Source organism: Peromyscus maniculatus, chromosome 7 (genome assembly GCF_049852395.1).
Source record: "Peromyscus maniculatus bairdii isolate BWxNUB_F1_BW_parent chromosome 7, HU_Pman_BW_mat_3.1, whole genome shotgun sequence".
NCBI classification, from domain to species: domain Eukaryota; kingdom Metazoa; phylum Chordata; class Mammalia; order Rodentia; family Cricetidae; genus Peromyscus; species Peromyscus maniculatus.
In genome coordinates this window covers 118,381,983-118,399,443 of record NC_134858.1, presented here as the reverse complement: position 1 = coordinate 118,399,443, position 17,461 = coordinate 118,381,983, and positions in this window count along the sequence as shown.

The window sequence follows — 17,461 nt, the reverse complement described above, 5'->3', positions numbered from 1 at the left end:
TGGCTCAGCTTTGGTAAAGGTGACACAACCTTCACCCTGGAGCAGATTTCCTAAGGGAAAGCTACTGTAAAGTGCCTCTGTAGCCAAGAGCAAAGTTCCAGAGACTCTTGTTTGAACTGGGTTGCTGCAGCCAAGGGAACTGCAAAGTTTTGGTAATGAGACTTTTTGTATTTGGAACTTTTGCTTCGGATTCATTAGGATTTGGACAGCTATACAAAGACTTCAGGGCAGTTGACAAGCCAGGCTGCTGTGGGATGTTCTGTGGGAGTCCGATCTCGGGTTCCTCGTGGCTTTACCCAGCAGGTCCGCATAGAGGATGATTAGGACCACGGGCCTGAGTGCAGGTGTCTGAGATGGTCTGCACTTGGCTGTGCTGGGGGATGGTCTGTATGTCAAGTTGCTCTGATTGGTCAATAAACAAAACACTGATTGGTCCGTGGCTAGGCAGGAAGTATAGGCGGGACTAACAGAGAGGAGAAATAAAAGAACAGGAAGGCAGAAGGAGTCACTGCCAGCCGCCACCCTGAGAAGCAGCATGAAAAGATGCTGGTAAGCCACGAGCTGCGTGGCAGGGTATAGATTTGTGGAAATGGATTAATTTAAGATATAAGAACAGTTAGCAAGAAGCCTGCCACAGCCATATAGTTTGTAAGCAAAATAAGTCTCTGTGTTTACTTGGTTGGGTCTGAGCAGCTGTGGGACTGGCGGGTGACAGAGATTTGTCCTGACTGTGGGCAAGGCAGGAAAACTCTAGCTACACCAGGCCCTAATCTTGAGCTTTCAGTGGAACATTAAGACTGGTATTAGAACTGATTTTTTGAACTTTTCAAACTTCAAAAATAAAACTGTTTTGTGTATGCATATATGTTTTATTAACTGAGGTGACTCACAAACTGCTTTGTGTAGAAATAGAGAAATTTGTTTTTCTTCCCAGGCTGAAGATGTAGATTAAAAAGTTATAAAGAAAAGGGGGAGTTAATATTCCTCAGTCTAATTTTTTTGGGGAAAAAAAAAGCATTTTCTTGTTCTTTGTATGGATAACATTAGCCTGTATTAATAACCCCTATGTTTTGTTAGTAGAAAATGTAAATAGTTCTATTAAGAAATTGCTTTTGAATGTTTGCTAAAGTTTATGAAGTGTAAATAGTTCTATTAAGAGTTTGCTTTTGGATATAAGTTTGTGAGAATTGTAATTATAGTACTATTCATGCTAGAATTATGATGTTAATCTGTTAATGTTAATAGTGTTGCTAAGGAGTCCTTAGATTTGATGTGGTTGCATCAGGAGTTTACTGTTTTATTTGATGCAATTGCTTCAGGAGATTATTGATTTAAAAAAGGACTTGGTGCACTAAAGCTGCTGTAGTCATCTTAGACCCATTCAAAAATGCCATTCCATCGTTACCACCCTCTACTCCTTTACTAGGAGGTATAGCAGCCTTAAGGAGCTGGAGTATTGCTATAATTATTCCAGCTACTTGCAAGCTCTTAATGGAAAGCTGATTCAGAGCTGCATAGAGTTAAGCTCTGTACCCGCACTTGAAACTTTATATTTTTAAGAAGGGGGAATTTGTGGGGCCCCACAGAGGCTCCATTTCAGGCTCCCACAGCCTGACCTGCTTCCACTCTGCCCCCCTCCTGTGAGGTAGAAATGGATTGCGCATAGTAAGACCTTACTCAAGGTCAGAGAATCTGAGCTTGCTTTACCCAGCAGGACTGCATAATGGGATGATTTGGCCATGAGCATAGTTACCAGGTGTTTTGAAGGGTCTACATTTGGCTGTACATTGTGCTTTGATCTTGATAGGGGGAGGTCTTTTGCCTCGCCCCTTGGCGTTGTATAAAAAGCCCTTTGGAATAAATCCAGGGCCCTCCTGAAGCTATCCTGTGTCTCTGTCTTTCTTATCATCTCTGTCTATCTATCATTTCCTCATTCCTCTCTCCTCCCCACAAGAACCTTTCCGACAGGTCAGAGCTGGACTCCAGCAGACTCCCATACCCTCCCCCGCGGTCCCTGTAGCCTGTCTGTGTGCTCTTGACTCTTGAGTCCAGCACAGGGTCTTGTATGCAGTGGGCAGTCAAGCCCACTCCACGTTGACTCAAACACAAGCTGAGGAAAGTGCCCCCCTAGAGTCAGGAAAATGCCCTCCTGTGTTTTCTCCCACAGCCTGACCTGCTTCCGCTCTGCCCCCCTCCTGTGAGGTAGAAATGGGTTGCGCATCTCCAGTGCACTGTTGCCTGCTGCCATGGCACCTGACTCTCAGGCAAACTGGCAGCTGACACTCCCTGCCTTGCAGCTCAAAGAATCTGGCAGCTGGAGCTCAGTGGCAGGGGGTGGGGAGAGGAAGATGATGGGAAATCCCTCTGCTTCTCAGAGCCCCCATGGGAAACTCAGGTGCAACAAAAGACCCTGGCTGGGAACTGTCCTGGCAGTCCAGCTCCAGAACCCGCCCTGTGCTCTCCTAGAGGGACAGCTGCAGCTCAGCGAAGCTATGCCACGTGGGAACCAGACCAGAGCTGCCAGAGAAGCTGTGAATACAAACGGCTATGCAAGAATTTCAATTATTGACTAACAACCTTTCAAAATTGTGAACAGGGCAGACAAGATGGCTCAGCAGGTAAAGGCACTTGCTGCCAAGCCTGATGATCTGAGTTCAAACCCTGGGACCCATATAGTGGAAGGAAAGAATTCAGTCTCAAGAGTTGTCCTCTGGCCTCCATAAATGTAATACAATACACACACACACACACACACACACACACACACACACACACACACACTACATTTTCCTAAATTAAAAATATAAGTAGATAAACAAAAATTATGAATACTGTGTGAGCCACATAGAACAACTCCATCACACACCTATGTCTGATTTCCCTCTGACTGGCATCTTCAAAATCAATACAAGACACAAAGTCTTAAGTCTTGGGTTGAGGGGCTGTTGGAACTGGAGAAGAGGCTGTGGGAAAGACTGAGGAAAGCGGACAGCCCCCACCCCAGCTTCCCCACCCCCAGAATAACTGCGTTTGAAGGAGCTGGGGTGGAACCCGTGGGCTATAATTGGCTCCCACTTTGGGTTTTGGTTGATTACTTAAGAAAATGTGTTGAGGCTCATTTCGTTTTCCGATCTTGTACTACTTTAATGAAAATTTATTACCAGCAGCTTTCTGAACCGGAAAGGAAGAAATTGAAAATACACATCTGTGTATAAGTAAACAGACGTGTGGAATGAATACGTTCTTTAGATGAGATGCCTGAGTTATGCTTATGAAAAATGAATAGGGGGCCTTCAGCCTTCCACATGAAAGGAATCGCTCGCTGGTGGAGACAGCGTACAACAACGTGATTTTAAGGATGTGTTTGGGATAACCTGGGGCAGTGTAGAAAGCATTAGAATTAAAATCAAAAGATCTGGGGCCAAGAGATGGCCCAGCAGGTTAAAGTATCAGATGTGTGAGTCTGAACATCTAAGTTCAATCTTAGGGCCCATATTAAAAAAAAAAAAAAAAAGCCAGGTGTGGTATCTCTAATCCAAGCACTCCTCCTCTGGTGAGATAGAGGCAGAGGCAGGAAAATCTCCCCAAAGCTCACAGGACAGCTAACTTACAGTATACTAGTCAGCAGCAGAAACAGCTGCCTGTCACTCCAGTCCCAGGGATCAGAGCCCCTGAAGGTCCCTACACACACACACACACACACACTCACACCCTCAACCCAAAGGTATGACTTAAGTCCAAATGCCATGAAGGTGTGTCCAACCTTTTGACACTGCCGCATGACTCTATCACCTACAAAGTTCATGCTATGTGCAAGGAGCACACCATCCAGTTGAAGGAAAAATTCCATTTTAAGTAAGTTTACAGTTTTTCTTGGGTCCACAGCTGTCCTTGGCTCCATGCAGCCCCATGATTTATTTCACCCACTGGAGTCATCCTCTCGACCAATGAGAGCGAGCAGAGGGGAGTAAGACACTCATGGGGGAGGCATCAAGGGCTGATACAGGCTGCCCTGAGTGCTGCCTTCCCCTGTGTTCCATCACAGGACACAGTTCTGACCAACTCACAACACGCATGCAGATGAACTAGAAATAAACACCTGTTACTTTAAGTCATCAGAACACGGACTGTTTATTAGTCCAGCATTGCCAAAACCACTGTGACTACTAACTGTCTGGACGGCTCAGCGGTCCCCAGAACCCGCGACTGGCAGCTCACAACCACCTGCAATTCCAGCTCCAGGAGATCTGACGCCCTCTTCTGGCCCCCTTGGCACCTGCACACCCATGCACAGAGAGCATACACACGCACGTAATTAATAAATAAATGTTAAAAGAATGGAATCTCTGCACGCCTATCTTACAGCCACAGTGAAGGCACCGATTGGTCCCTATTCACCCTGTCCGCGACCCCTTCTGTACTTCACATGTAACTCTATGTCGACATGTTGTTGATCACTCTCTGGATTTCCCTCAAGACAAGAATCCTGCCTTTTCATCTACAGTTCTCAAATAACAAGGGTAACAAGGACACACAATTAAACCAACAAAAAAGACGTAATTCTCTTGGAAGCAAAACAAAAACCTGAACAGGTTGTACAACTGGTTCAAACAGGTTTATCCCTCATTAGTCATCAAGTGAATGCAAATTAAAAACCACAGTGAGATGCACTTCCAGCAGTCAGAGGAAAAGTCAGAAAGACTGGGAGCAGCGTAGCCGGCCACTCTCTGGTTGGATCTGAGGCTCCCTCCACAGGAGGGAAGCCAGGCCTGGTATGCAGTCTGGTCAACAGCGGTGACTCCGAGGTCAGGAGCTATGGGGGGAACTGACTGCGGTTGTTTTACTAAACACCCTGTCAGGTTACCTGCTAAATGTTTTATACCTGGATCTGTGCTTCCCTCAACCTGGGAGAAGCTTCTGTGTGCAGTGGTCACCAGTTAACGCAGAGGCTCAAACTGTCAATGTGCCGAGAACAGCAGCCGCTGAGTGCTCAGCCCTAAATGGTGCCCTACGGCAACCCCGGAAGAGGAAGCAGGAAGAACGGAGGAGCCGTCAGGTGTGGTAAATCTCTGTCTCGGGCCAGTCTGGTCTACATAGCAATTTCTGGGCCAGACAGGCCATACAGTAAGACCCTGTCTCGAAATAAAATAAAATTGAAAGTGAGTGAGATAAAATAAAATGGAATGTAAGAGCTGGCTGATGGGGAGGAGGGCTGTCCTCTGGACTTGACATGGCCACTGTCCTCACAGACTCACTCTGGCTGTGGTCACCCGCATAAGAGCAAGTCGACAAGATCAGTCAGCATTCCACTGGGCAGCACCAATTAGCCTCAGTAGGCTGGGGTCGGAGAGACAGAGAGAGAAGGTGGAAAGAGAGAGGGAGGAGGGAGAGTGTTGGGGTACCTGGGGGAGTGGAGGAATGGAAAGGAAAGTTGGGGTGTATATGGTCAAGATACATTGTTTACATGTATAAAATTATTAAAGAATAAATAAAAGATATCCTATTGAAAAAAAAAAAAAAAAAGACCAGGAACACAGGCCGGTGAGGCGGGGCAAGCCTCTCCTCCCCCAAAGGGAGTGTGAACATGTCCAGTCACTGAGCAGCGTGGTAAAGGTATACTCACCATGCCATCCCACCATCAACCCCTTAGACCTTTATCCAAGAGGGATGAAATCCCGTGCCCCGTGTCCATGCTGGACCATGTTCAATCACCACACACTGCACAGCTAAGCTAAGCACCAGCTGTTTCACAGTTCTCCCAGGGCAGAGCCTGAGTGCAGCCCAGCTGGAGTCTCTGCTTCAGAATGTCTCAGAAGACCCCTGTGGTGGCCAGCTTTAGTCACGAGACACAACCTAGAGCCACTTGAGGAGGGTATCAACAGGGACCAAGTAGGTTGGTCTGTGAGCATGTCTGTGGGGGATTGTTGTGGCTGAGTTAAGTATGTGGAAAGACCCAGCCCTCTGTGGGTGACGTCATTCCCTAGGCAGGTGATCCTGGACTGTTCATTTCTCTCTGCTCTTGGATGTGGATGTTCTGTGACTAGCTGTTTGAAGTTCCTGCCTTGACTTCTCCACAATGATGGACTGTAATCTGGAATTGTAAACAGAAATGAAACCCTTTCTCCCCTAAGTTGCTTGTTGAGAGGGCACTTTATGACTGAAACAGAAACAATATTAGAACAATCTCCGTCAGGCACTGAATGAGGTGAGGGGCTCACTGAAGATTGGCTAGGGAAGGAAGCATTTCCAAACCCCCGAGATGTTGCTAGGATTCAGTTTCTCTCTAGTAGTTGACTGAAGGCCGAAGGCCACCCAGTTCCATGCCATGTGGTCCTCTCCAGAAGGTGGGTTTTTCATCAAATCTGTAGGAGTCCATGATGGCTGCTAAAGAAGCCAGAGAAATATAGCATCCTTGCTCTGTATGCTACATGCATGCAGTACCCACAGAGGTCAGAAGAGGGTGTTGAATCCCCTGGAACTAGAGTTACAAGTGGTTCCTGAGCTGGGTGGGTGTCAGAAATCAAACCTGGGTCTTCTGCAAGGGCAGCCAGTGCTCTTAATCACGCAGACATCTCTCCAGCCCCCATAGAGGACTTAACTGCTTGAGGTTTTGATTGTGTTCCTTTGCTTTGCTTGGGGAATATTTGGTACAGACATCAGACAGAACAATTCTGATTTAAAGTTTCTCACTTCTGTTGAGACAGGGATAGGATGCCACTCACAATAGCACAGGGGAAATGTCAGGGATGCAGGACATTCAGGGTGACACTGTGCAATGAGATTCACAGCCCTTTCTGAACATCATTCAAAGGTGATGGCCTAAGAGGAAGACTTTGCTCAAAGATGACTTTGAAACTTTTGAGGCGTGGGCCACAGAGATGACTCAGCAGAAAACGGGGCTTGCATCCTAAGCTGACAGCCTGAGTTCAGTCCCCTGGCCACACGCTGTCCTCTCACCTCGGCATACGCACTGTAGAATATGTGCAGGGACACACTCGAGTACATAAACCAATAAATGTAACTTGAAAGTATGAGGCTTTCCTGATTATAATGATGATGATGATGATTAATAGCAGGTGGGCTGCAGAAATGGAGGCTGGCACTGGGGAGCGCACATGGGCATGCGCGCACGCACACACACACATGTGCACACACATACACACACACACACTCATATACACACACACACATGTGCACACACATACACACACACACACACATGTGCACACACACACACACACACCGACACTCATATATACACACACACACAGAGCCAGGAAACATGCTGCGGCCAATTTGCTTGCCGGGTTCTGTCTATACACTGTTGGAAAGGAAATTTAAAAAGGGAAAGTTTTTTAATGAACAAGGTTGTCTTCTAGGGAGAATTAACTTCCGAGAGCAGGAAGGTAGAGGTGTGTGAGGAAAGATTCAGGTTTTATCTTAGTGCCCAAAACAGAGCTCATGATGACAGCTTCGCGGGTGTCCACTGTGGTACTTGTGTGGTATTTGGTCCTCCCCAGCTCTCTTTCCCCCTGCTGAGTCCTGTCATTCGTGTTCCTCCCCACAGAGTACCTCTTCCTTCTGCTTTCCAGACACACACACACACACACACACACACACACACACACACACACGGAAAAATATTTTTGTTTCCCTCTATACATATGGGTAAATTGTTTTTAGTGTATGTATATATGTTGTGTGTACGTGTGTGTGGTGTATAGACACATGTGCATGTGGAAGCCAGAGGTCAGCCTTGGGTGTCTTCCTCTGTCTCTCCACTTTATTTTATTTTATTTTTAATGTGCATTGGTGATTTGCCTGCATGAGGGTGTTGGGTTCCCTGGAACTGGAGTTACAGACAACTGTGAGCTGTCATGTGGGTGCTGGGAATTGAACTCTGGTCTTCTGGAAGAATGGCCAGTGCTCTTAAATGCTGAGCTGTCTCTCCAGCCCCTCCACATTTTTATTGTTTTTTAATTCTGTGTCTGCACATGTGGGTATTCACATGTGAATGCAGATGCCCATGGAGATCAGAGGCATTAAATGCCCTGAGGCCAGACTTAGAGGCAGTTATCAGCTGCCCAATGTAGGTGCTAGACACCAAACTTAGGTCTTCTCAAGAGCAGTAATGCTCTTCTCTTAAGCACTGAGCCGTCTCTCCAGACCTTCCAGCTTCATTTTTGGTAGGCTCTCTCATTGACCCTGGAGGTTATGCATTCAGCTGCGCAGTAAGTTTTCAGAGACCAGGCCCTGTCCCTGCCCTTCCCCGACCCAGCACTGGGGTTATAGTCCTGAGGTAAAAAGCCACTACAACTGGCTTTTAACATGGACGATGGGTATCTGAACTCAGGTCCTCATGTTTGGTACAGCAGGCATTTTACCAACTGAGCCATTTCCCCAGGCTCATATATTAATTCCAGGTTCCTCGTATGCTGGTAAACACAGAGTATCCACCTCCCTGAGTCTGGCTTGTTGCACTTAACATGATGAACTCCGATTCTGTGCACTTTCCTGCAAATGATTTCATTCATCTTTATGACTCAATAGCGTTCCATTGTGCAGCCTGGTAGATATTCAGTGGGCAAAAAGCACCTGCCATGCCAGCCTGAAGACTGCCTCTGCCCTCAGAACCCATTTGAGACGTCACTGGCTACACAGTGAGACCTGGTGGCATCTGAAAAGCCAGCACTCCTATTGTGAGATGGAGACCAGCGAGGAGAGTCAGCCGGAAGCTCAAGGACCAGCTAACTTAGAGTACAGGGCCCAGCAGCCAAAACAAGAGCCGTCCTGTCTACACATGGCGGGAAATAAGAGCTGCCTCCCACACTGTCCTCTGAACACCACAGGTGCCCACATCTAGTGCACACACACACACACAACACACACACACACAACACATAATAAATAAGTAAACATTTAAAAATCATTACACGCCGGGCATGGTGGTGCACGCCTTTAATCCCAGCACTTGGGAGGCAGAGGCAGACAGATCTGTGAGTTCGAGGCCAGCCTGGGCTACAGAGTGAGTTCCAGGAAAGGCACAAAGCTACACAGAGAAACCCTGTCTCGAAAAACAAAAAGAAAAAGAAGAAGAAGAAGAAGAAGAAGAAGAAGAAGAAGAAGAAGAAGAAGAAGAAGAAGAAGAAGAAGAAGAAGAAGAAGAATCATTACACTGTGTATACTGACCACATATTGTAACCATCCATCCTACTGATGGGCATCTAGACTAATTCCACATCCTGGGCACTGTGAACAGCACAGTGGTAAACACAGCTGTGCAGGCAGGCACCTCTGGGTGACCCTGATGTAGAGTCCTCCAGGAGTGGCACAGGTCAGGCTTCTTCAACACTTCTCATTAATGACCAGGTACATAGGCTTATAAAATGATACACAAATAACACACTGGCAGATGATAAATTTAAATCACAAATAAATTTATCTTAAAACAATTCTGTGGTGTACACACATTTTACCACTTATTAAAGAGAAAGGAGTTTGCATATTAATGAGAGAGATTTGGACTTGTTTCTTCTTTTTGTTTCCTAGGTCATGTAGCTTTTTTTCCTTCAAGACAGGATTTCTCTGTATAACAGCCCTAGCTATCCTAGAACTTGCTTTGTAGACTAGGCTGGCCTCAAACTCACAGAGATCCACTGCCTCTGCTTCCCAAGTGCTGGGAATAAAGGCGTATCCCACCATGCCTGACAGCCATGTTTCATGCAGAAGCTTTTTGATTTCATAATTCTCATCTGTCAACCCTTGTGATTGTTTACTGAGCTAATGGAGTCCTTTTCAGAAAGTCCTTGCCTCTGTCTGTACAAAATTGTTTCCAGACAAAAAGAACGAATTATTTGGAGTTGAGCAATACTGTGTGTCTTAAAGATGGCTGGGCGAATCTTTAATCATAATAAATTCACTTGAGGAGAACAAACAGTTATTATGGTATATAGTTCAGAGACACGAGTCCCCAAATCAAAATGCCAGGAGGGATGCAAGCCACTGGTTTTCCATCTGTGGTTCCAGATGCTGTCCTCTATCCCACATGCATTTATCAATCCCCGGCTGAGGGCTGTGTGGTTCAGCCCTCCATGGTTCTGGCAACTCTGCTTCCCAGCTGCCCTCCTAGCACCCCGAATTCCAATGACCCTGATTCACTCCGGGCTTCAGCCCTCTGCCCCACCACATCAGACTTCAGAACAGACTGCAGTGGTCCGTTCTGTATGTGATAATGAAGGCTCATGTGCTGGAAGGTTTTGTTTGTTGTTTTGATTTGGGGATGGTAGGTTTTTGTTTTTGTCTTAATTTTGGTTTGTTGGTACTAGGTAACGTAGAACAGCCTGGAACTCATTCTGCAGCCCCGTTTTGCCTCAAAGTTATGATCCCCCTGGCTCAGTCTCCAGAGTGCTGATATTACAGGTGTGTGTCACCATAACCAGTTCAAGGTTTCACTGGCTGGGGGACCAGCCTCCAGCAGCACAGTGCTCAAAGGGAATCCACCGAGTCCACATACTGTGACTGTTTGATCTGAGGGGGTTAGGGGGAAAGACACACGCTCTTGATGGTTTCCTTCTTTATTCTTCTGTGTTCTTCATTCTGTATACTATAGTATAATTCTATAGTCTCTTTTCTTGTCTCTATCCAGAAATGTCCCTCCTGTCTCTCCTGATGTTGTCTTCTAACTCTGTTGTTATTCTTCCTTAGTCTCTCATTCTTGATGTTTTCCTTCTAACTCATTTTAACTCTATCTTTATTCTTTCCCTCACAGCTTATACACCTCAGCAAAATCTTTCAGGCAATATAAAAATCACAATGTGGTTACATTCTGGTTTTCAAGTGAATGATTACAATGAATACAAGACAAACAGCAAAAAGAACCAGCATGTTTTCCATATCCCTTACGTGATTAAACATTTTATGCATTACAGGTGAAAAATAAAATATCCTAAGAACTCATATATATTCATACCCAAGCAACTTGTAGCTGGAGAATTTTCTCTCCGGGTCCTGCCAAGCCCCTGCAGTCCAACAGCCCACTTATAAAATAAACACACAGACGCTTATATTATTTAAACTGTTTGGCCTAATGGCTCAGGCTTCTAGCTATCTAGTTCTTACATCTTAAATTAATCCATTTCCATAAATCTATACCTTGCCATGTGGCTCGTGGCTTACCGGCGTCTTCACATGCTGCTTGTCGTGGCGGCGGCTGCAGTGTCTCCTTCTGCCTTCCTGTTCTCTCAATTCTCCTCTCTGTTAGTCCTGCCTATACTTCCTGCCTGGCTACTGGCCAATCAGTGTTTTATTTATTGACCAATCAGAGCAACACATTTGACATACAGACCACCCCACAGCAACTTGTTACAGATTAACAGTGTGTAAGCAAGCAAGGTATTTTTTTTTTTTTTTACTGGCAGGCTGTGTTTTGCAGTTATAAAGAAAGGACCAATCACTTTATTACGTATCTTGAAAGGTAATCTTATAAGGAATCTTAAAGGAATCACAAATCTAAACTTTTATACATGAAAACAATCAATCAGTTCTACTTTAAATCTTTAGGATACATACCCACTCATCAATAGTTTTTTTTATATCAGCAGATTGAAGACAGAAATGGGTATAAGGAATTAATCATCATCTTTGATCACCAACCAATCCTTGCAAGGAAAATACATCAGCTAATGATAATCGGGCTGCTTTATTCTTGTTCCCTGACCTTAATGAGTCCCACACTCAACTATGTGCCTTTCTAAAACTTTAGATTGTCTTCTTGGGTTTTTCACCTCAGGGCTATTTAACAAAAACATCTTAGTTTAACTTTAAGTTAAACTTTTCAAAGCTTTGTTTCAGCTATGATGCACTCTGACACCTGTAAACACATCTCCCAACATTAAGATAAAAGAATTTAAGCTAGCTGGGCTATTGGGTCTCAATTGTTTTTCTTAATCACTAACCTAAGCCACAGTCTATATGGCTCCTCAATAGAAACTCACGTGTTCTAGCTGTGTGACACTTGTTTTATTTTTAATCCTCTGCAGCCTCTACATTATCAGAGGCAGGGGCAACATTTTAACCTACCTTTACCTATGTTAATTTTCCATTAAATTAACCTCTACCATAATCCCTTACTATATTTATTAAAAATCTTCAATCATCAAAATTCTATTTAAACTAACACTAAGTCATTGTTTCAGTTAAACAGTACAGCTTAGGAGGAAATCATCTTCATAATAATCCACAGGTAAAAATGTCCAGTTGAGGGGCTGGAGAGATGGCTCAGAGGTTAAGAGCACTGACTGCTCTTCCGGAGGTCCTGAGTTCAATTCCCAGCAACCACATAGTGGCTCACAACCATCTGTAATGAGATCTGACGCCCTCTTCTGGCCTGCAGACATACATGCAGGCAGAACATTGTATGCATAATAAATAAATAAATATTTTAAAAAATGTCCAGTTGAGCAGGATGTTTCCATGAGATGATCATATTGCATTAAGGGCAGTGGGTCCCCCCCACACCATTCACATCATGCCAGATACCGGAGGAAGACAGCAGCGGCAAAGAAATGAAGGCCCAGCAGAAGCAAGAGACACTATGGAGTCTGGGGTCTGCGGGCCTTGCCTGTCTGGGATTCACCCATCAGGGTTTTGTTTCCTGGAGGCCGAGCCCCTGAAGTCAATTGCCATCTGCTGCTCCTCTGACATGGCCACAAGCATTAATGTAAGGATCTATTTAGACTCCTTATCCTAGAGTTACCTATTTATTTATTTAGGACAGGGTTTCACTATGTAGCTAGCCCTGGCTGTCCTGGAACTCACTATGTAGACTAGGCTGGCCTTAAACTCACAGAGATCCTACTTCTGCCTCTCAAGTGCTGAGATTAAAGGTGTGCTTAACACCATGTCTGGCCTATAGACATATTAATAAATGAAATTATACACTTTTTGAGAATTGTATTAAAATAACATCCAGGATTACTACACAGCAATAAAAACATACATGGTTCCTTGGACGAACATTATCTATAAAACTGACTAAGGAAACCAGACTGGACATTGGCTCAGTCAGTACAGAGCTCACCTAGGAGTTATGAAGCCCTGAGTTCAATCCTTAGCACCACAGGAACACACCTGTAACTCCAGCACCTGAGGTAGAGGCAGGAGGATCAGGAATTCAAGCTCATCTTCTGCTACATGGTGAGTTTGAGGGTAGCCTGGGCTATGTGAGACTTTGTGGCAAGATCTGTCTCAAAAGAAACAAGCAGACAGACAGACAAAGAAGCTCGACGTTAACTGGGTGGTGGCACATGTCTGTCATCTCAGCAGTGGGTGGTGGAGGCAGGAGGATCAGGAATTGGAGGCCACGGAGCTAGTTCAAGGGCAGTCTGAACCACAGGAGACCCTGTCCCAGGGGAGATAGGAAGGCTCAGAGCAAACAAACCAGCCTTTTGAGATACTCTTTAGCAGAGTGCCCACTGCCCACCTCACAGGGAAGGACAAGAGCGCGGGAATTGCCCTCCCTAGGTCTTGTTACAAGGGGCCGGCCATGTGCGAACTGCCTGGGCTGAGGGAAATGATGCCCACCTCATCGTCATAGCAACCTCTCCTGTTAAAACTCTTCAAAAGCTCCCTAGGCAGGGGCTGGAGAGAAGGCTCAGAGGTTAAGAACACTGACTGTTCCAGACAGCAGCTCATGACTACTGTAACTCCAGCTGCAGGGGATCTGACATCCTCTTCTGGTCTCCAGTGGGCACTGCATGCACGTGAGCATACACGCACTCAAGTGTGTACGCACACACACCAATAAAAAAATCTTTTCACTTAAAATGGGCTTTCAGCAACTCACCAGAGAAAGGGAGGGTTTCCAGGTCCTGAGGCGAATAGAGGAAAGCTGGAGGATAACGGCAGCCAAGGTCACCGGAGTCTCAGCAGGACATGGTGACCAAGAACTTGCCAGGCTCCAGACTGTCTTTCTTGGTGTTGTTTGTAGCTCAGCTTATAAACATGGGGCAGTGTCCGCCTGGCGGCTTGTCAGTCCGTCTACCGGATAAATAGTGTGAAGTTGGCTGGCACTCTGCAGCTATTTGCTGTCAAGAATAATTTAGTAGAACCATAAAACTCGACGCAGCTTCTATCTCATGCTTCAACTAACGTACAGATAGCTATGAATCATCTTTATTCACACATTAGGGTGGGGTTCCAGGGAAGAACTGGAGAAAACTTAGTGAAGAACAGGATATTACCAGGCCATCTCCTGTAAGATGACTTGTTGGCCCCAGCACGCTGGCTCAGCGTAGAAAAGCACCAGGCACTCAAGCTGAACGACTGGAATTCAGTCCCCAGCAGCCACGTGAAAAGCCAAGAGAGCAACGCACATCTGGAACCCTACACTCCTACTGCGAGACGTGAGGCAGGAGAACCACGCACCTCATGTAAACAGCGCAGGCGCAGAAACGACACCAGAGACCCCATGTCAAAAAAGGAGGAAGGAGAGAACTGACCCCCCCAAAGCTGTCCTCTGACCTCCACATATGCACCATGGCATATGTGTGTCACACACACACACACACACACACACACACACACACACACAGGTATTAATTACAAAACGAAACATAATTGAGACAGAGAAACTTAAAGAACACATTAACCAAATGGTCCATATCCATCTCATCACTGATGGAATAAACCCACAATATATGCCTTAAGATAAGACAGATGCTGTATCCATCAATGTTTCTGGGGCTATAATAAAAGGAGTATTTAACTCATAGTTCTGGAGGCCGCTGGTCTGGCCTGTGGTGGAGGCCACCTTGGTCACACAGAACAGGGCAAATGGCATCAGGCAGGAAGCCACAGAAAAGAAAGGAACTTACTCTCACAAGAACTCTCTCCTTGCACAGTAACCCCTCCAGAAAACAGAGGCCCTACCTAACACACACTGGAAACAAGCTCTGGGGACACAGGCAAACCAAACATAACCCACAGTGGACATGTACCACTTCTGCAATATACATATAAAACATCAATTCAATGATGAGAAGAAAACCTAAGTTCGATAACATTAGTAGTGGAAAAGTCAAAGACCACAGGTTACATTGTCCTGTGGAGAGGTTAAAAAAAAAAAAAAAAAAAACCAACCAAGGGGCTAGAGAGATGGCTCAGAGGTTAAGAGCACTGACTGCTCTTCCAGAGGTCCTGAGTTCAATTCCCAGCAACCACATGGTGGCTCACAACCATCTGTAATGAGATCTGGTGCCCTCTTCTGGTCTGCAGTCATACATACTGTATACATAATAAACAAATAAATCTAAAAAAAAAAAAAAACCAAACAAACAAAAAACAGTGCCAGTGGATCAAGGTTGGACCTCCTGAGCTGATGCATTGAAGCTGCATTAAGAAAATCTTCCTGGCTCAGCCCACATTGGCGTTTGGGGCAGAGAGAAGGAACATCAAACTGTCCTGGAGTCTGTGTGTCCAGCCGAACAAATCATGACTCACATCATCTTTGTTTCCACGGGACAGCTGTCAATTCAGAATGAAAGACACCCTGCTTCGTTTACTCTTCTTAGAAATGTAACTTCCTCAAGATCTGGGCAAAGGTAAAACAGCTGTAAGTGACGCCAGATTCTGCCCTTCTCTAAGCTGGCTCACTCCCACTCCACGCAGAGCATCTCCATGCATCCGTTTAAAAAATGCTATTGTTATTAAATTTCAGTCATTCCCCTATTCTTTTTTTTTTTTTTTTAAGATTTATTATGTATACAGTGTTCTATCTGCATGTATTCCTGCAGGCCAGAAGAGGGCACCAGATCTCATTAGGTGGTTGTGAGCCACCATGTGGTTGCTGGGAATTGAACTCAGGACCTCTGGAAGAGCAGTCAGTGCTCTTAACCTCTGAGCCATCTCTCCAGCCCTCATTTCCCCTATTCTTTAAAGAAGTTTTATTACATTTTATTTATTTAGATTTATTTATTATCAGAGATCTGCCTCTGCCTCATGAGTACTGAGACTAAAGGGATGCGCCACCACATCCCAGCCATTTTAGTGTGCAGTGTGTGTGTGTGTGTGTGTGTGTGTGTGTGTGTGTGTGTGTGTGTGTGTGTAGCTGGGGTTTTCTCTCCTCACGGGGATCCCGGGATGAACTTAGTCCGGCAGAATGACGGCAGGCTCCTTTACCCACTGAGTCGTCTCACCGGCACCATAGCCCTAGCGGGCTTGTGTTACATCTCGGAAAATCCCCATTCTGGGGACATTGTCCATCTAGTTTTGCAGGGGAGCGTTGGCAAAACAGTCAGTAACAAACTTCAACCCCAGAGCTGCCCTGGGCTACAGCACCAGCAGAGAGGAGGCCAGCCAAGGACGTACAGGAAGATGAGCACAACAGACACCAGAGAAAGCTCCGAGGTTTCTGGTGGCCAGTAAGGCTGCATGCACACTGCGCATGCCCAGAAAAGGTCTGAAGCGCTCCAAGCAGGTCTGGGATCGCTACAGGCTCCACAGGAGGCGACACAAGCCAAGACAGACTTAGAAACTACAAGTGGTCATGCCCATGTCCCTTACCAAAACGGCTTCCCAGGAGCCCACAGGCACATCTCACCAAGCGGGTACCTGGGAGCATCAGACACCCTAAACCAGGAATTTATGGAATTGAGTCAGAAAACTACTTTTTTTCTCCTTTTTGCAAGCACACCAGAAACTTGGAAGTTTAAATACGCATATAAAGGTTTCTTTACCCACTGCTTCTGACAAGTGTCTAGATATGAATGACCATAAAGAACAAAGGGGCAGGTCCACCAATGTCCAGGAAGGTCATGAAAGGGAGTAAACACATAGCCATTCTTTACCAGTCCCCTTTCCTGGGCCCTGTTCACGGTAGTACAGGTTTCTCTTAAAGGCCAACACACAGAACTCAAGGCACACTGCACTGAGATTCCACACAAGCAGCTGGATTTACTCCAGCGTGGCTTTGTATTGCTGGGCGCTCCCCAGTTCTCCACCAAATTCCGCTCCCTGGAGGGGCCACACGGTGGAAGCTGGTGCTTTCAAAACAAAACCAGGGGGTGGGGAGGCGGCTCTGTTGGTAAAGTGCCTGCCTTACAGGAGGATCAATGGGAGATTGATTCCCAGGGCCCGCCAAAATAAATACATAATAAACAAACAAAGCGAGCCAGGTGTGGCAGCCTGTGCTTGTAATTCCAGGGCTGAGAAGGCAGAAGCAAGAACCTGGGGCTTCATAGCCATCCAGTCAAGTGGTGAGCACCAGGCCAGAGACCCTGGCTCCAAAGAGGTGGGCAAGGGCACTCGAGGTTGGCAGTTCTCTGGCCTCTAACACACGTGCACCATATCCACACACATCTACACAGGTGCATGTATATGTATATGAACATGCACAAACACTTATGTAATTTTTACAAACCAATTTTTCTCTAGGAAAAGTTCACACAACAGATACAATAGAGAC